Source organism: Bufo gargarizans, chromosome 6 (genome assembly GCF_014858855.1).
Source record: "Bufo gargarizans isolate SCDJY-AF-19 chromosome 6, ASM1485885v1, whole genome shotgun sequence".
In the NCBI taxonomy this organism is placed as follows: Eukaryota; Metazoa; Chordata; class Amphibia; order Anura; family Bufonidae; genus Bufo; species Bufo gargarizans.
In genome coordinates, this window is record NC_058085.1 from 166,614,414 (window position 1) to 166,635,531 (window position 21,118).

Sequence of the window (21,118 nt, forward strand, 5' to 3'; positions counted from 1 at the left end):
CAAATACTGACTCTTTGCATAATGTAATGTAATTGTCGATAAAAGCCTTTGAAACGTATGAAGTGCGTGTAATTATATTTCACTACATCACAGAAACAAAGATCTAAAAGCAGTTTAGCAGCAAACTCTGTGAAAACTAATATTTGTGTCATTCTCGAAACTTTTGGCCACGACTGTATGTAGAACAGAAGGTGGGCCAGTCCTTGAGCCTGTCGGTGTCTGCCAAATTGCACGGCAGCACCGACGTGTGGAGCAGTAACTACGGTCAAGGACAATATACAGTCATGTGAAAAAATTAGGACACCCTTTGAAAGCATGTGGTTTTTTGTAACATTTTTAATAAAAGGTTATTTCATCTCCGTTTCAACAATACAGAGAGATTAAAGTAATCCAACTAAACAAAGAAAACTGAAGAAAAGTCTTTTCAAGATCTTCTGTAAATGTCATTCTACAAAAATGCCTATTCTAACTGAGGAAAAAGATAGGACACCCTCACATGTATTCCCTCTTAAATTGGCTCAGATCTCACACAGGTATATCACACCAGGTGCACATAATTAGTAGATCGTTACTCTGCATGTTGAATGAGGCTTGCCCTATTTAAACCTCAGACATTTAGTTTGGTGTGCTCCTGACTGTTGAAGTGAGAGTGAGCACCATGGTGAGAGCAAAAGAGCTGTCAGAGGACTTCAGAAAAAAGATTGTAGCAGCCTATGAGTCTGGGAAGGGATTTAAAAAGATCTCAAAAGATTTTGAAATCAGCCATTCCACTGTCCGGAAGATAGTCTACAAGTGGAGGGCTTTCAAAACAACTGCCAACATGCCCAGGACTGGTCGCCCCAGCAAGTTCACCCCAAGAGCAGACCGCAAGATGCTAAAAGAGGTCTCCAAAAACCCTAAAGTGTCATCTCGAGAACTACAGCAGGCTCTGGCTACTGTTGATGTAGAAGTACATGCCTCTACAATCAGAAAGAGACTGTACAAGTTTAACTTGCATGGGAGGTGTGCAAGGAGGAAACCTTTGCTTTCCAAGAGAAACATCGAGGCCTGATTGACATTTGCCAGAGATAAAGTTGACAAAGACCAGGACTTCTGGAATAATGCTCTTTGGACAGATGAGTCCAAAATTTTATTATTTGGACACAACAGCAGAGGACATGTTTGGCGTAAACCAAACACAGCATTCCAAGAAAAGAACCTCATACCAACTGTGAAGCATGGAGGTGGAAGTGTCATGGTTTGGGGCTGCTTTGCTGCAGCAGGACCTGGTCAGCTCACCATCATAGAATCCACGATGAATTCTACTGTGTATCAGAAGGTGCTTGAAGAACATGTGAGACCATCAGTTAGAAAATTAAAGCTGAAGCGGAACTGGACCATGCAACATGACAATGACCCAAAACATACTAGTAAATCAACCAAAGATTGGCTGAAAAAGAAGAAATGGAGAGTCCTGGAATGGCCAAGTCAAAGTCCAGATTTGAATCCCATTGAGATGCTGTGGGGTGACTTGAAAAGGGCTGTACGTGCAAGAAACCCCTCAAACATCTCACAGCTGAAAAAGTTCTGCATTGAGGAGTGGGGTAAAATTTCCTCAGACCGATGTCGAAGACTGGTAGATGGCTACAAGAACCGTCTCACTGCAGTTATTTCAGCCAAAGGAGGTAACACTCGCTATTAGGGGCAAGGGTGTCCTATCTTTTTCCTCAGTTAGAATAGGCATTTTTGTAGAATGACATTTACAGAAGATCTTGAAAAGACTTTTCTTCAGTTTTCTTTGTTTAGTCGGATTACTTTAATCTCTCTGTATTGTTGAAACGGAGATGAAATAACCTTTTATTAAAAATGTTACAAAAAAACACATGCTTTCAAAGGGTGTCCTAATTTTTTCACATGACTGTATGCATTTTACGGCCCACACTGGTTAAGTGATGTTCCTGCCCAGCCACACTAACAACTTTGCCAGGTGACACTGCTTCTACCTCCACGTTGTCACGCCCTTGGTCCTGCGACAATGTCCGCTTCTACCTCCTGATCCTCCATGTCCTTAGCCTCTACTGTAGGTACAATTCACAGTGCCCCACCAGCATACCACATGTGCATGGCACAGCAGTGTGACGCTGTTCTGCACCTAGTTTGCCTGGATGAGCGGAGTCACACAGGGGAGGAACTGCTCCGCATCCTTCATCAAGAAATCGAATCCTGGCATTCAGTTGTCCACTGCCTATCACCTAACTAACTAACATCGACCTGTAAGGCTGAGTTTACACTTGAGTTATTTGGTCAGTTTTAGCAACGCAACTTCCCATATAGATGAAGTGTGCAGTGATTCTAAGAGCGACGCCTGTCATGTGCATGTCATATTAGTGTTGATCGAGGACCAAAGGGCTCAAGTGCTCAGGTGCTCTGGCCAAACACATGGAGATGCTCGGGTGCTCTACAGAGCACTCGAGTATAATGGATGTCAATGGTAGAACCCGAGCATTAAACCAGGCACCCCCTGTTCTGCAGAGGGGAATGTGCCTGATTCATAGGAAAAGGTCAGAAATTGATGGAAACACCACCGAAATGTTTCTGGATCAGCATATAGAGGATGTCTGGATGCATCTTGGACTCCGAGGTCGCTGATGGAGCGATGTTGTTCGAGTAGTAAGCCACTTTTACAGACTGCTAATAATACGCACAAAACCAAAGATAAAATTGATTTAAGGGAGGAAAAATTGTTAGGAAACATTCTTTCCTGTATATTTACTTGTGCTGCCAAAAATTACAAGCAAGAGGCACTCCGATACAACCTGTATATCACATAAAGGAGGTCCTCATTCATATTGTGGCACAATTAGAATTGTTCATGCAGTGGGACTCCAAAACTCATAAAGCTTATGCACTAAGTGAAAGGGCTGACAAAAATTACAAGAAAACGGCAATCCAATACACCCTTTTTTACACATAAAGGAGGGCATCATACACACCCTTAAAAAATCCTGATTGATGGCCTGCTGGTGACCCTTTAAAACATTTGGAGCAAGGGCCTGCTGATCCGACCATCTAAATCATTAGGGGCGAAGGACTGCTGCTGAGCTGACCCTCTAAAACATTATGGTTGAGGGCCTGCTGCTTAGCTGACCATTGAAAAAATGTACAGTGTTCAAAGCAGGCCGGGTTGCCTGAATACTTCAGCTAGGAATAATTGAATAGGACTTTGGTTCTATTTTGTTGGTTTTCAGGAACTGGGGCCATTATTAAGAGGGACGGCCGGGGGCATCCGTATTGCGCTGCTAGAGGTGAAATTCTTAGACCGGCGAAGATGAACCAAAGCGAAAACATTTGCCAAGATTGTTTTCATTAATCAAAAAATGAAAGTCAGAGGTTCGAAGCAGGGCTGGGACAAGGTCCACCACCAACACAGGCCCAACTGCATCCCCCCCCCTTTAGATATGTATGTTTGTTATTAATCATCATCCACCCCAACCTACCCAACCCCCCACCCCTCCCCGGGGCGTTCCTTGTCATTTTATCCCATCCAGAACCCCATCAGACCTCAGATCAGATGGAAAAGAATATTATCTTTACGTTACATTACCCTACTTAGTGAGATTTCCCTACCTCCAAACTTACGGTCGCACTGCTAAAACTCAGGAACGCCTCCTCACGTCATTAGCAGTGCGACCGGAAGTTAGGAGGTAGGGAAATCTCACAGAGATGGGAAGTTAGGATCTTTCAGATGAATCGGTTCATTTGAATCAGCTCATTCAAATGAACCGATTCATGAATCGGATCTTCGGTTCACTTGCTGAGTCTACTGACTGCTGAGCTGAGGCGCAAGTGAACCGAAGAGCTTAGGTAGAGCGCATGCACGGATGCTTCGATTCACTTGCTGACTCGCTGAGTCGGTTCTTGGTACATTGTCTGAGCTCTGACTGAGTGAGTCAGGAAGGGAAGCGGACAGGAGGACTCAGGAGCTGTGTGGTGTGCATTGTTGTCTGTTGTGCATGCAATGCATTGTTACCCACAGTGCCAGCAGTCTGACAGCAGTACAACCAAGTGAAGTGAATGCACAGGGAAAACTGTATGTGCTAAGATGATAACAGTAACACTGGCTGATATTAAAATAGTCCACACAGACATCACTCAGGAAAATAACTAGTGTGCAATTTGTGCACGATTTTCTAATAAACCTGAAGAGAGATTGTCACCCTGTCGGATCCATCCTGTCGCAGCTCCGTCCCTGGACCCCATTGACCATAATGGGGACGGGGGTGGAGCTCCGGCGCAGCACGGCAGTTCGCGGCAAGAGGCCGCCGGACTAAAAAGTTGGACATGCAGTACTTTTAGTCCGGCGGCCTTTCGCCATGCACTGCATAGTCAATGGGGACGGAGCGGCGGTCCTGCGAAATAACGTCAGGACGGATCCGACAGGGTGATTTGATCCTAAAGGGTTAATTCAACCTGTAATCTAAACTCTGTGGCATCTGTAACTTCTCTTATCTCTCTGCTCCTGTCCCTTAATCTTATCACTGCTGCAACAAAAGCATCAGGCTCAGTGTAAACTGTTCGAGTGACTCATGATTCTTTTAACTCAAAGAATCAAATGAGTCTCTAACTAAGTCGGATCTTTAGATTCTTTTAACCTGTGACTCATTCGATTCTTAGACTCCGTGAACTTGTGTGACTCAGACCTGCTAGTGCTTGCATTGCCTCAGCTCTGATTGGTTGGTGGGCGGGGAGGGGCTGGCAGAAGAAGCTTCTACTCTAGGATCAGATTACACTCCTCCCGAGTCCCTCCCTGCTGCCAGCGTCAGCGTCTCTGCTATTGTGTGCTCTGTGACTCACTGACTCAGACTTAGTGGCTTTACACGGATCAGCTCAGTCAAAGGAATCGACTCCTCCAGTTCAGTGAACTGAATCGATTCAAAAGAATGATTTGTTCATGAACCGGACATCACTAGTAATGTAAAGTGGCCTGCCTGCCGCCCAGACTAGCCTGCTCCCTGAGGCCGGAGCCTCCCTAGCCTCTGTGTCGGCCCGGCCCTGGTTCGAAGATGATCAGATACCGTTGTAGTTCCGACCATAAACGATGCCGACCGGTGATCCGGCGGCGTTATTCCCATGACCCGCCGAGCAGCTTCCGGGAAACCAAAGTCTTTGGGTTCCGGGGGGAGTATGGCTGCAAAGCTGAAACTTAAAGCAATTGACAGTAGGGCACCACCAGAAGTGGAGCCTGCGGCTTAATTTGACTTAATACGGGAAACCTCACCCGGCCCGGACACGGAAAGGATTGACAGATTTATAGCTCTTTCTTGATTCTGTGGGTGGTGGTGCATGGCCGTTCTTAGTTGGTGGAGCGGATTGTCTGGTTTATTCCGATAACGAACAAGACTCTTCCATGATAACTAATTACGCGGTGAGGATTGTGTTGACCAGACTCTTGGATAGTGAGACTGGACTTGTAGGTGAGGGCCTGCTGGTAAGGTGACCCTCTAAAAAATTATATGCGAGGGCCTGCAGGTGAGCTGACCCTGTAAAAGATTGTAGGTGAGGGCCTGCTGGTGAGATGACCCTGTAAAAGATTGTAGGTAAGGGCCTACTGGTGAGCTGACCCTCTAAATGGTTGTAGGTGAGGGCCTGCAGGTGAGCTGACCCTCTAAAACATTATATGTGAGGGCCTTCAAGTGAGCTGACCCTGTAAAAGATTGCAGGTGAAGGCTTGCTGGTAAGCTGACCCCCTAAAAATTATATGCAAGGGCCTGCTGGTGAGCTGACACTCTAAAAGGTTGTAGTAAAGGACCTGCAGGTGAACTGACCCTCTAAAACATTATATGCGAAGTCCTTCAGGTGAGCTGACCCTGTAAAAGATGGTAGGTGGAGGTCTGCTGGTGAGCTAATCCTCTAAAAAATTACAGTGCTGCACATAATTATTCATACCCCTGGCAAATGTTTACTTATGGTTACTTTTATTCAACCAGCAAGTAATTTTTGGTTGGGAAATGACATAGGTGTCTCCCAAAAGATAATAAGACGATGTACAAGATATGCATTATTGTGGGAAAAAAAAACATTTCTCAGCTTTTATATACATTTGAGCAAAAAATACAAGTTGTTCCGCACTGTAAAAAATCTCAGAGGACATGGTCGGAAGCCAAAAGTGACACCTGTGCTGGCCAGGAGGATAGTTAGACAGGTGAAAAAGAATCCAAGGATCACCACCAAGGCCATCCTGGTGAATCTGGGCTCTGCTGGTGGCAATGTCTCAAGGCAGACAATCCAACGTACACTGCACACTGCTGTGTTCCACTTCTCCAGATAAGGCACAGAAAAGCTCGCTTGGCCTTTACAAAAGCTCATCTGGACAAAGAAGAAGAGTTCTGGTCTTCTGTGTTATGGTCAGATGAAACAAAAATTTAATTGTTTGGTCACAATAATGTTTCCTTCATTTGGCGTAAAAAAGGAGAAGCCTTCAACCCAAAGAACACCATCCCCACTGTCAAACATGGTGGTGGGAACCTAGTGCTTTGGGGGTGTTTTTCAGCCAATAGACCAGGGAACCTAATAACAGTAAACGGCACCATGAAAAAAGAGCAATACATGAGGATTCTCAGCAACAACATCCGTCAGTCTGCAGAGAAACTTGGCCTTGGGCACCAGTCGACATTTCAGCATGACAATGACCCGAAACACACAGCAAAAGTGGTGAAGAAATGGTTAGCAGACAACAACATTAAAATTTTGGAGTGGCCCAGCCAGAGTACAGACTTGAATACAATTGAGAATCTGTGGAGGGAGCTAAAGATCAGGGTGATGGTAAGAAGACCCTCCAACCTGAAAGTTTTGGAGCTCATGGCTAAAGATGAATGAGCAAAAATACATGTGGAGACATGAAAAAGCTGGTCTGCAATTATAGGAAGTGCTTGATTGCTGTAATAGCCAATAAAGGCTTTTCTATTGATTATTGAGAAGGGTATGATTGCCAGGGGTATGAATAATTATGGGCAGCACTGTATATGCGAGGGCCTGCTGGTGAGCTGACCCTGTAAAACATTATATGCGAGGGCCTGCTGGTGAGCTTACCTTGTAAAACATTGTAAGTGAGGGCCTGCTGGTGAGCTGACCCTCTAAAAAATTATATGCGAGGGCCTGCAGATCAGCTGACACTTTAAAACATTATATGCGAAGGGCATATATGCAAGAGCGTTTCATGCAATGAATAAACATGTTGATATGATGGAAGAGGAGGAGGAGGATAAGAAAAGGAATATTCAACCATATACCCTTGTTTGTGGTGGAAGGGGTGCATGGGAATACAGACTGTCACAGGCTTTGGAGAGTGTTGCCCTGCCTCTGTTAGAATTGCTGTGTGTTCCCCTTGTCTCCCCTCCTTGGTTGGCCAAGGAACTACAGACTCTGCCGCCAGCGTTGTCAGATGGAAGTTTTTAAGCAATTTTTCAACAAGGATCTTCTGGTATTGCACCGTTTTGCTCGTCCTCTCCACCAGAGGAATGAGAGATGAGAAGTTAACTTTGTAGTGGGGGTCAAAAAGGGGGAACAACTATAATCTGTGTTGTCTAAAATGCATATAGCGCAAAGGTCACGGGAAAGGCAGCCTAACATGAAGTCAGCCATGTGTGCCACAGTACCAACAGGCAATACTTCGCTGTCATCATCAGGAAGATCACTGTCAATCTCCTCATCCTCTTCCTCCTCTTCTGCCCACCCATGCTGAACAAATGAAATTAAACTTTCATTGGTACTACCATCTGTATCGGAGGCAACCGTCTCCTGATCCTCATCCTCTTAATCGTCCAATTCACTCTGAGAAGACAAACTGAGGGTGGTCTGACTATCACCCTGTGTAATGTCTTCCCCTAGCGTGCAGTGAGCAGCGAGCATTTGAGTAGACACAGAAGTGGGATGGTTACACTGAAAATAGCTTTATCGCCGCTCACCATCTGTGTTGATTCCTCAAAGTTTCTTAAAACTTCACAGAGGTCAGACATCCATGCCCACTCCTCGCTTGTGAATAGCGGAAGCTGACTTGAAAGGTGATGACCATGTTGCAGCTGGTATTCCACTACTGCCCTCTGCTGCGCACAAAGCCTGGCCAACATGTAGAACGTAGAGTTCCAGCACGTGCTCACGTCGCACAACAGCCGGTGAGCTGGCAGTTTCAAGCACTGCTGCAGCGTTGGGAAACCGGCTGAAGCTGTCGATGACTTGCGGAAATGTGCACACATGCGGTGCACATTCACCTGTAGCTCAAGAAAATTGGGGTAGGTTTTGAGAAATCGCAGAAACCACTAAGTTTAAGACGTGGGCTAGGCATGGAATGTGTGTGAGCTTGCCGAGCTCCAAAGCCGCCACCAAGTTACGGCCATTATCAGACACAACCATGCCTAGTTCTAGGTTGAATGGTGAGAGCCACAGCTCAGTATGGTCTCTTATCCCCTGCCACAGCTCTGCGGCAGTGTGCTGTTTTTTAGCGCGGCCTGTTGCCGCTTCCCCACTGCAGTGCTACACTGCTTCCAGCTACCGACTGATGACTAATTGGGGCTGCACGCAGATAATTCAGAGGTGGAAGTGGAGGAGGAGGAGGAGGCAGAGGAGGAGAAGTAGGGGTTTGAGCAGCGCCAGACTGCGGAACACCTACCCCATGGCAAGTGAGATTGCCACAAGGGGTGCTCCGGGGAACAGTTCCGGGCCTGTTTGGTTCGGCCCACCTTCTCCCTTTTGCCACACCACTGCCTCTTCCAGCCTGTTGCGGTGCAGCAGATTCCTGCCCCTCTGTACTGCTGTCCCTGCTCGGCTTTCCACCTTCCCAGGTTGGGTCAGTGACTTCATCGTCCACCACGTCCTCTTCCACTTCCTCACTCTGCTCATCTTCCTGACTTGTTGACATAACCACTACCTCAGTGATTAACAACTGAAATCGCAATTCGATTAATTCAAGTTATAATAATCGAATTGCTATTTCAACACTGCTATATTCCATATTCGTTAATTCTAGCCTAATATGGAATATAGCAGTGCTAAGTTGAAATCGCAATTCGATTAATTCAAGTTATAATAATCAAATTGCGATTTCAACTTTTTACGTATATTCTTAATATTGCTCTAACTTCGGCTAATATTCGTAATATTCTAAAAGACGAAGTTAGAGCAATATTACGAATATTCTAAAAGACGAAGTTAGAGCAATATTAAGAATATTCTAAAAGACAAAGTTAGAGCAATATTAAGAATATTCGTAAAATACACATATAGATTATAATTTAGCTAATATACTGCTATAGTATTTTTTTTTTAATAGTGTACATATTTTTACAAAACTGAAGTTCAGAAGAGGCAAAAAAAATTGAGAAAAAAAAAGGATTATAGCACTATATTAGCTAAATTACAATCTATATGTGTATTTTACGAAAATTCGTAATATTGCTCTAACTTCGTCTTTTAGAATATTACGAATATTCTAAAAGAAAAAGTTAGAGCAATATTAAGAATATTTGTAAAATACCCATATTAGCCAATTAGTCATAGGAACGTTGCCTTATACTATTAAAAGAAAAATCGCAATACGCGATTAATTAAATCGCATATTATTTGACGAATATAACACGAATATTCAATCGAATATTCGTGAAATATTGTGAAATCGAATATATGGCACCTCCCGCTCATCACTACTCATGACTACAACCATCTGCATCCGTTCAGAACGGATCCATTTGTATTATTTTTAACATAGCCAAGAAAGATCCGTCTTGAACACCATTGAAAGTCAATGGAGAATGGATCAGTTTTCTTTTGTGCCAGATTGTGTCAGTGAAAACGGATCCATTCCCATTGACTTACATTGTTTGGCTCAGTTTCATCAGACGGACACAAAAACACTGCAAGCAGCGTTTTAGTGTCAATCTCCAAACCGGAATGGAGACTGAACTAATGCATTCTGAGCGGATCCTTTTCCATTCAGAATGCATTAGAATGCAAACTGATTCGTTTTGGACTGCTTGTGAGAGCCCTGAACGGATCTCACAAACAGAGAGCTAAAACGCGAGTGTGAAAGTAGACTAACGCGATTCACCACAAATAAATTTGGATCAAATTGAATCTTTTCGGAAAATTCGGCGAACCGACCAAATCGAATTTTTGTGAAATTCGCTCACCTCTAATTAAAACCTAAAATTCTAAATCCTCTCCATATGCCTTAGTAAGCAATATATGCAAGGATTGTTCAGTTTGGACACTGTAGGAAATAGAGGTTGGCTCAAGCATCTTGGAGAACTGCCTGCAGTTACTAAGATAAAGACATGGTAGAAATAAATTCTAAATACTACTCAGTAAATTCACTGCTCAGTTCTACAAAAATTTCTCCATGGTACGCAGCCACAACATAAGATCCCCATGTGCAAAACCATGGTCGGCTAGAAGATTGTTAAAGGGAACCTGTCATTTACTTTATTCTGCCCATACTAAAGACAGAATAAAGTAGAGACAGGTGAGTTGATTTCAGCGGTCTGTCATTTATAAGTTAAAAGTAAGTTGTTGCCGAGAACCAGCATCACAAACATTACAGACAAGGCCTGGAAAAGTTTCACAGTCACCTGAGAAGAGTTATGGTTATTCATGAAGTCCTGCTCTCCCTGCCCACCTGCTGATGATTGACAGGCTTCTACATAGTTTTCTCCCTTTCTCTCTAGGAGAGAACTGCCAATCATCAGCAGATGGGTGAGAGAGCAGGAGATTATGAATAGCCATGACTCTTCTCAGGTAGATTTGACTCTTTTCAAGGCCTGGGCTGCAATGATTATGATGCTGGTTCTCGGCAACCACCTACTTTTAGCTTATTAGTGACACACCGCTGAAATCAGCATTTCTGTTACTAATTTATGCTGCCCACAGTAAGGTCAGCATAAATTTGATGACAGGTTCCCTTTAAGTACACTGTCTTCCAACTTTGGTAGTTAACCTGAAGAGTAACTTATTGTGTTTTACTATTTAGTCGGTAGACAATTCTTGCGTATGGCAGATGCTAGGAGAATCGCTCCTGTTCCATGTCCATAGGTTTGGTAAAGTAAGAATAGCATTCTAGCTTCCTTTTTCATTTTGTTTTGGTGGGGAAATGTAAAAAAGAATGTATCTAAAGAAACAAACATGCAAAGGAAAGGCTTTACCTGTTTCACCAAGACAATATACCCATATACCAAGAAAGGACTGCCAGTGCTGAGTTTAGTGTTAAACACTAGAGTTGAGCAAACACCTGGATGTTCGGGTTCGAGAAGTTCGGCCGAACTTCCCGGAAATGTTCGGGTTCGGGAACTTTGTCCCGAACCCGAACCCTATTGAAGTCAATGGGGACCCGAACTTTTCGGTACTAAAAAGGCTGTAAAACAGCCCAGGAAAGGGCTAGAGGGCTGCAAAAGGCAGCAACATGTAGGTAAATCCCCTGCAAACAAATGTGGTTAGGGAAATGAATTAAAATAAAAATTAAATAAATAAAAATTAACCAAAATCAATTGGAGAGAGGTCCCATAGCAGAGAATCTGGCTTCACGTCACCCACCACTGGAACAGTCCATTCTCAGATATTTAGGCCCCATCACCCAGGCAGAGGAGAGAGGTCCCGTAACAGAGAATCTGTCTTCATGTCAGCAGAGAATCAGTCTGCATGTCAAGGCAGAGAATCAGGCTTCACGTCAGCCACCACTGCAACAGTCCATTGTCATAAATTTAGGCCCAGCACCCAGGCAGAGGAGAGAGGTCCCGTAACAGACAATCTGGCTTCATGTCAGCAGAGAATCAGTCTTCATATCATAGCAGAGAATCAGGCTTCACGTCACCCACCACTGTACCACTGTAAGAGTCCATTTTCATAAATTTAGGCCCAGCACCCAGGCAGAGGAGAGAGGTCCCGTAACAGACAATCTGGCTTCATGTCAGCAGAGAATCAGTCTGCATGTCATAGCAGAGAATCAGGCTTCACGTCAGCCACCACTGCAACAGTCCATTGTCATGAATTTAGGCCCAGCACCCAGGCAGAGGAGAGAGGTCCCGTAACAGACAATCTGGCTTCATGTCAGCAGAGAATCAGTCTTCATATCATAGCAGAGAATCAGGCTTCACGTCACCCACCACTGTAAGAGTCCATTTTCATAAATTTAGGCCCAGCACCCAGGCAGAGGAGAGAGGTCCCGTAACAGACAATCAGGCTTACGTCAGCCATGTCACGAGGGTGTCAAAAGCCACGTCTGACTCCGTTATACCCGGGGTCAGGAAGTCGCAGCGGGTGGCTGCGCGCTCTATGTCTAAAGATCACGGTGTTTCTTAGTGTTTGTTTTCTGTGTTTGCCTTGCTATCCTTTTTGTCTCACTCAGGGATCCGTAGCTTCTCCTCCTCAGCTGTTTCTTGTCTGCCACTCCCAAACTCCTTATATTCTCCTCTCACACTTCTCTTGTTGCCAGTTATAGAGCTTCCTGCCTGGACATCTATGCTGACCCACTGGAGCTGAGAATCTGGTTGTTGTTCCAGAGTGCTACCCTCCGGATCCCTGTTGGGCTTTTGTTGTCTCCTGTTGTTGCCCACCTGGGATTATATGTTTAGTTTGTATTGTCTGTCCTCCCCTTGGTGTTTTCCTTTAGAGCTAGTGGGCGGACTAGTGTTCCCACCGCCCTGTTCACTATCTAGGGCTCATCCTAGGGAAAGCCAGGGTTTTAGGCACGTGATCGGCGTACGGGTGAGGAACCCGTCTAGGGACGACAGGGCAGCCAGGCGCCAGCCGCAAGGTGAGTCAGGGGTCACCACCTTCCCTCTCACTAGGGCAGGGCCTCCCTCTTTTCCTCCCTCCGTGTCACGTATGTGACAGTTACGCCGATCGTGATATTATAACTGGCCCTTATTTTTTTTTGAGAGAGAAAAAAAAAAATATATATATATATATAATTTTTTTTTTTCTCTACTTAGAATCCAATATGGATCCTATTGCTGCTTTGGCAAAACAGCTTCAAGGCCTGTCTTTGGAGGTGGCAGGATTGAAGGCGTCTGTCCTCCAACAGCAGCAGCAAATGCAGCAGACCGTAAGCCCAGCGGTTGCTATGGGTAACCAGGTTGTTACAGAACCCAAGGTTGTTCTTCCTGACAGATTCTCTGGGGGAAGGGACAAATTTGTGTTGTTCCGTGAGGCCTGCAAATTATATTTTAGGCTGCGCCCTTACTCCTCAGGTAATGAAGAACAGCGGGTGGGGATTGTTATTTCCCTGCTTCAGGGGGACCCGCAATCCTGGGCGTTCTCGTTATCCCCTGGTTCCCAGGCTCTCCGGTCAGTGGAGGGATTTTTTGGGGCTTTGGGTCTCATATATGATGACCCTGACCGTGTCGCCCTGGCTGAGTCGAAGTTACGGAGACTCCTACAGGGAGATCGGCCAGCAGAGGAATATTGCTCAGAGTTCCGCAGGTGGGCTACGGATACTCAGTGGAACGACCCGACTCTAAGGAGTCAGTTCTGCTCTGGGTTATCTGAAAGGGTTAAGGATGCGCTGGCGCTGTATGAGACCCCCCTTTCCCTTGATGCTGTTATGTCCCTCTCTATCAGGATAGATAGACGTCTTAGGGAGAGATCGAAAATTCCTGAGCAATCGGTAACCTCTCCCAAGCAGCAGTTAGTCTGTACTGACTTGGATGAGCCTATGCAGCTAGGAGGAACTTCTCGTCAGGTCCGTCCTCCTGAGGTTCGCCGTAGGTGGGGGGCTTGTTTTTTCTGTGGGGGGAAGGGTCATTTCATTAATGTCTGTCCCTCCTTTTCCCAAAAACAAAAGACCGTCGGAAAACTACTAACCCCAGGCTGTGCGGAGGATGTCAGCCGGGGGGTATACGTTTCCTCCATACGAACATCTCAATTTGTGTTGCCAGCGGTTATTGTTTTTGGTGTTAAGACGGAGTCTATTTCTTTTTTTCTAGACAGTGGTGCAGGGGTAAATTTGATAGATGCCCATTTTGCCCGCACTATGGGTTTGTCTCTCTGTACGCTGCAGAGACCCATTCCCATATTCGCTATTGACTCTGCTCCTCTGTCTCAGAGAAACCTCACTCACGTTGTCCATAACTTACATCTTCGGGTAGGGGACCACCATAAGGAGCGTCTTTCATGTTACGTTCTGGAGGGCCTTCCCTCTCCTGTGGTATTGGGTCTTCCCTGGTTGGTAGCGCACAATCCAGTGGTGGATTGGCAGGCCAGGGAGATATTGGAGTGGAGTGAGCATTGCAGAGAGAATTGCTTAAATAACAATTGCTTAATCGCCTCCATAGCTTCCCTACCTACATTTATTTCGGACTTTGAGGACGTTTTTTCTGAAAAGGGTTGTCAGAAGCTACCACCTCATCGTCCTTATGATTGCGCGGTTAACCTGATTCCCGGTGCAAAATTACCCAAGTCCAGGTTGTATAATCTTTCGGGTCCCGAGAGACAAGCCATGAAAGATTATATCTCCGAGAGTCTGGCCAAGGGACACATCAGACCCTCTTCTTCACCCGTGGCTGCAGGGTTTTTCTTTGTTAAAAAGAAAGATGGGGGCCTGCGTCCTTGCCTAGATTTCCGTGAGCTAAACCGGATAACCGTCCGAGACCCATACCCTCTTCCTCTCATTCCTGACCTTTTTAATCAGATTGCGGGTGCTAGGTGGTTCTCCAAACTTGATCTTAGGGGGGCCTACAATCTGATTCGTATCAAGGAAGGGGATGAGTGGAAGACAGCTTTTAACACCCCTGAGGGGCATTACGAAAATTTAGTCATGCCTTTCGGTCTGACCAATGCCCCTGCTGTCTTCCAACATTTCGTTAATGATATTTTTAGTCATCTCATCGGCAGGTTTGTAGTCATATACCTAGATGATATCTTAATTTATTCGGCTGATCTGAAAACACATGAAGTACATGTCAGGCAAGTACTGCAGGTCCTACGGACGAATAAATTATATGCGAAAATTGAAAAATGTGTCTTTGCCGTTCAGGAAATACAATTCCTGGGATATCTATTATCTGCTTCAGGTTTCCGTATGGATCCTGGGAAGGTCCAGGCAATTTCAGATTGGGATCTTCCTGAGAACCTTAAAGCTCTACAACGGTTTTTGGGTTTCGCAAATTTCTACAGAAAGTTTATTAAAATTTATTCAGTGATCGTTAAACCCCTTACTGACATGACTAGGAAGGGGACTGATTTTTCTAAATGGTCTGACGCCGCTAAAATTGCATTTTCCTCTCTAAAAGAGAGATTTACCTCGGCACCTGTCCTAATTCAACCTGATGTCTCCCAGCCTTTTATTGTTGAAGTTGATGCGTCGGAGGTGGGAGTGGGGGCTGTATTGTCTCAGGGTCCGTCTCCTGGCAAATGGCGTCCTTGCGCTTTCTTTTCCAAAAAATTATCTGCAGCAGAAAAGAACTATGATATTGGAAATAGGGAACTGTTGGCGATTAAACTGGCGTTTGAAGAGTGGCGTCACTTCTTAGAGGGAGCAATCCACCCCGTCACGGTAATTACGGATCACAAAAACCTTCTGTACCTAGAATCGGCTAAGCGTCTCACCCCTAGACAAGCTAGGTGGTCGCTATTCTTTACCAGATTTAACTTTGTAATCACCTATCGTCCTGGGGCAAAAAATACCAAGGCAGACGCATTGTCTCGTAGTTTCCCTGGAGGGGGTAATGTTAGTGATCCGGTACCTATTTTACAAAGAGGAGTGGTTGTCTCTGCTGTACACTCTGTTCTAGAGGGAAAGGTGTTAGAGGCCCAGGGGGACGCCCCGGCCTCTTGCCCCTCAGAGAAATTGTTTGTACCGTTAAACCTGCGTCTTGAGTTATTGAAGGAACATCATAATTCGGCACTTGCTGGGCACCCGGGTAGTAAAGCAACCTTGGAGCTATTGTCTCGTCGTTTTTGGTGGCCAAGGTTGCGTCAGGATGTAATAGATTTCGTGTCTACTTGTTCTACTTGTGCACGCGCGAAAGTCTCTCATACACGTCCAGCAGGGTCTTTATTGCCACTTTTCATCCCCAATAGACCATGGACACATCTATCAATGGATTTCATCACTGACTTACCTTTGTCTGCGGGTAAAACAGTTATCTTGGTAGTAGTAGACAGGTTTAGCAAAATGGTACACTTTATTGCGCTACCCGCACTTCCTAATGCTAAGACTCTTGCTCAGGTGTTTATCAGTGAAATCGTGAAGCTTCACGGGGTCCCTTCCGATGTGGTTTCGGATCGGGGAACCCAGTTTATTTCTAAGTTTTGGAAAGCTTTTTGTACCCGTTTAGGGGTACACTTATCCTTTTCCTCAGCTTTCCATCCTCAGTCGAATGGACAGACTGAGCGTACCAACCAAAACCTAGAAACATATTTAAGGTGTTTTGCGTCTGAAAACCAAGAGGTGTGGTCATCATATTTACCGTTAGCCGAGTTTGCCATAAATAATCGCCGTCAGGAATCCACTGGCAAGTCACCATTTCTTGGTGCATACGGTTTTCATCCCCAATTTTGTACTTTCAAAGAGGGGGGGTCTTCTGGGGTTCCCGAAGAGGAACGGTTTTCTTCATCTCTTTCATCGGTATGGCAGAAGGTGCAAGCTAACTTGAAAAATATGAGTGGTAAATACAAATGCATGGCCGATAAGAAACGGTCGCCAGGTCCGGACCTAGGAGTGAATGACTATGTGTGGTTGTCTACTAGGAATATTAAGTTGAAGGTTCCCTCTTGGAAACTGGGTCCTAGGTTCATTGGTCCTTATAAAATTGTAGCCGTCATTAACCCTGTGGCTTTTCGCCTGGAGCTACCTCAGACTTTTAAGATCCATAACGTCTTCCATAAGTCGTTGCTCAAGAAGTATGTTCCACCTCTAGAACCATCACCGCTGCCACCTCCTCCTGTTGTTGTGGATGGTAATCTGGAGTTTCAAATATCCAGAATTGTTGATTCTCGTCGGGTCCGCCGCTCTCTTCAGTATCTGGTGCATTGGAGGGGTTACGGTCCTGAGGAAAGAATGTGGGTTCCAGCGTCAGAGGTAAACGCCAACAGGTTGATTCAGGCTTTCCATGTCTCTCATCCGGAGAGACCTGGTCCTGAGTGTCCGGAGGCCCCTCGTGAAAGGGGGGGTACTGTCACGAGGGTGTCAAGAGCCACGTCTGACTCCGTTATACCCGGGGTCAGGAAGTCGCAGCAGGTGGCTGCGCGCTCTATGTCTAAAGATCACGGTGTTTCTTAGTGTTTGTTTTCTGTGTTTGCCTTGCTATCCTTTTTGTCTCACTCAGGGATCCGTAGCTTCTCCTCCTCAGCTGTTTCTTGTCTGCCACTCCCAAACTCCTTATATTCTCCTCTCACACTTCTCTTGTTGCCAGTTATAGAGCTTCCTGCCTGGACATCTATGCTGACCCACTGGAGCTGAGAATCTGGTTGTTGTTCCAGAGTGCTACCCTCCGGATCCCTGTTGGGCTTTTGTTGTCTCCTGTTGTTGCCCACCTGGGATTATATGTTTAGTTTGTATTGTCTGTCCTCCCCTTGGTGTTTTCCTTTAGAGCTAGTGGCGCGGACTAGTGTTCCCACCGCCCTGTTCACTATCTAGGGCTCATCCTAGGGAAAGCCAGGGTTTTAGGCACGTGATCGGCGTACGGGTGAGGAACCCGTCTAGGGACGACAGGGCAGCCAGGCGCCAGCCGCAAGGTGAGTCAGGGGTCACCACCTTCCCTCTCACTAGGGCAGGGCCTCCCTCTTTTCCTCCCTCCGTGTCACGTATGTGACAGTTACGCCGATCGTGATAAGCCACCAGTGCAACAGTCCATTGGTATATATTTAGGCCCAGCACCCAGGCAGAGGAGAGAGGTCCCGTAACAGAGAATCTGGCTTCATGTCAGCAGAGAATCAGTCTGCATGTCATAGCAGAGAATCAGGCTTCACGTCAGCCACCACTGCAACAGTCCATTGTCATAAATTTAGGCCCAGCACCCAGGCAGAGGAGAGAGGTCCCGTAACAGACAATCTGGCTTCATGTCAGCAGAGAATCAGTCTTCATATCATAGCAGAGAATCAGGCTTCACGTCAGCCACCAATGCAACAGTCCATTGTCAGATATTTAGGCCCAGCACCCAGGCAGAGGAGAGAGGTCCCGTAACAGACAATCAGGCTTCACGTCAGCCACCAGTGCAACAGTCCATTGGCATATATTTAGGCCGAGCACCCAGGCAGAGGAGAGAGGTCCCGTAACAGAGAATCTGGCTTCATGTCAGCAGAGAATCAGTCTGCATGTCATAGCAGAGAATCAGGCTTCACGTCAGCCACCACTGCAACAGTCCATTGTCATAAATTTAGGCCCAGCACCCAGGCAGAGGAGAGAGGTCCCGTAACAGACAATCTGGCTTCATGTCAGCAGAGAATCAGTCTTCATATCATAGCAGAGAATCAAACTTCACGTCACCCACCACTGTAAGAGTCCATTTTCATAAATTTAGGCCCAGCACCCAGGCAGAGGAGAGAGGTCCCGTAACAGAGAATCTGTCTACATGTCAGCAGAGAATTAGTCTGCATGTCATAGCAGAGAATCAGGCTTCACGTCAGCCACCACTGCAACAGTCCATTGTCATAAATTTAGGCCCAGCCCCAGCACCCAGGCAGAGGAGAGAGGTCCCGTAACAGACAATCTGGCTTCATGTCATCAGAGAATCAGTCTTCATATCATAGCAGAGAATCAGGCTTCACGTCACCCACCACTGTAAGAGTCCATTGCCATAAATTTAGGCCCAGCACCCAGGCAGAGGAGAGAGGTCCCGTAACAGACAATCTGGCTTCATGTCAGCAGAGAATCAGTCTTCATGTCATAGCAGAGAATCAGGCTTCACGTCACCCACCACTGTAAGAGTCCATTTTCATAAATTTAGGCCCAGCACCCAGGCAGAGGAGAGAGGTCCCGTAACAGACAATCTGGCTTCATGTCAGCAGAGAATCAGTCTGCATGTCATAGCAGAGAATCAGGCTTCACGTCAGCCACCAATGCAACAGTCCATTGTCAGATATTTAGGCCCAGCACCCAGGCAGAGGAGAGAGGTCCCGTAACAGACAATCTGGCTTCATGTCAGCAGAGAATCAGTCTTCATATCATAGCAGAGAATCAGGCTTCACGTCAGCCACCAATGCAACAGTCCATTGTCAGATATTTAGGCCCAGCACCCAGGCAGAGGAGAGAGGTCCCGTAACAGACAATCAGGCTTCACGTCAGCCACCAGTGCAACAGTCCATTGGCATATATTTAGGCCCAGCACCCAGGCAGAGGAGAGAGGTCCCGTAACAGAGAATCTGGCTTCATGTCAGCAGAGAATCAGTCTGCATGTCATAGCAGAGAATCAGGCTTCACGTCAGCCACCACTGCAACAGTCCATTGTCATGAATTTAGGCCCAGCACCCAGGCAGAGGAGAGAGGTCCCGTAACAGACAATCTGGCTTCATGTCAGCAGAGAATCAGTCTTCATATCATAGCAGAGAATCAGGCTTCACGTCACCCACCACTGTAAGAGTCCATTTTCATAAATTTAGGCCCAGCACCCAGGCAGAGGAGAGAGGTCCCGTAACAGACAATCTGGCTTCATGTCAGCAGAGAATCAGTCTGCATGTCATAGCAGAGAATCAGGCTTCACGTCAGCCACCAATGCAACAGTCCATTGTCAGATATTTAGGCCCAGCACCCAGGCAGAGGAGAGAGGTCCCGTAACAGACAATCTGGCTTCATGTCAGCAGAGAATCAGTCTTCATATCATAGCAGAGAATCAGGCTTCACGTCAGCCACCAATGCAACAGTCCATTGTCAGATATTTAGGCCCAGCACCCAGGCAGAGGAGAGAGGTCCCGTAACAGACAATCAGGCTTCACGTCAGCCACCAGTGCAACAGTCCATTGGCATATATTTAGGCCCAGCACCCAGGCAGAGGAGAGAGGTCCCGTAACAGAGAATCTGGCTTCATGTCAGCAGAGAATCAGTCTGCATGTCATAGCAGAGAATCAGGCTTCACGTCAGCCACCACTGCAACAGTCCATTGTCATGAATTTAGGCCCAGCACCCAGGCAGAGGAGAGAGGTCCCGTAACAGACAATCTGGCTTCATGTCAGCAGAGAATCAGTCTTCATATCATAGCAGAGAATCAGGCTTCACGTCAGCCACCAATGCAACAGTCCATTGTCAGATATTTAGGCCCAGCACCCAGGCAGAGGAGAGAGGTCCCGTAACAGACAATCTGGCTTCATGTCAGCAGAGAATCAGTCTTCATGTCATAGCAGAGAATCAGGCTTCACGTCACCCACCACTGTAAGAGTCCATTTTCATAAATTTAGGCCCAGCACTCAGGCAGAGGAGAGAGGTCCCGTAACAGACAATCTGGCTTCATGTCAGCAGAGAATCAGTCTTCATATCATAGCAGAGAATCAGGCTTCACGTCAGCCACCAATGCAACTGTCCATTGTCAGATATTTAGGCCCAGCACCCAGGCAGAGGAGAGAGGTCCCGTAACAGACAATCAGGCTTACGTCAGCCACCAGTGCAACAGTCCATTGGCATATATTTAGGCCCAGCACCCAGGCAGAGGAGAGAGGTCCTGTAACAGAGAATCTGGCTTTATGTCAGCAGAGAATTAGTCTGCATGTCATAGCAGAGAATCAGGCTTCACGTCACCCAACATTGGAACAGTCCATTGGCATATATTTAGGCCCCGTCACCCAGACAGAGGAGAGGTTCATTCAAATTTGGGTAGCCTCGCAATATAATGGTAAAATGAAAATAAAAATAGGATTGAATGAGGAAGTGCCCTGGAGTACAATAATATATGGTTAAGGGGAGGTAGTTAATGTCTAATCTGGACAAGGGACGGACAGGTCCTGTGGGATCCATGCCTGGTTCATTTTTATGAACGTCAGCTTGTCCACATTGGCTGTAGACAGGCGGCTGCGTTTGTCTGTAATGACACCCCCTGCCGTGCTGAATACACGTTCAGACAAAACACTGGCCGCCGGGCAGGCCAGCACCTCCAAGGCATAAAAGGCTAGCTCTGGCCACGTGGACAATTTAGAGACCCAGTAGTTGAATGGGGCCGAACCATCAGTC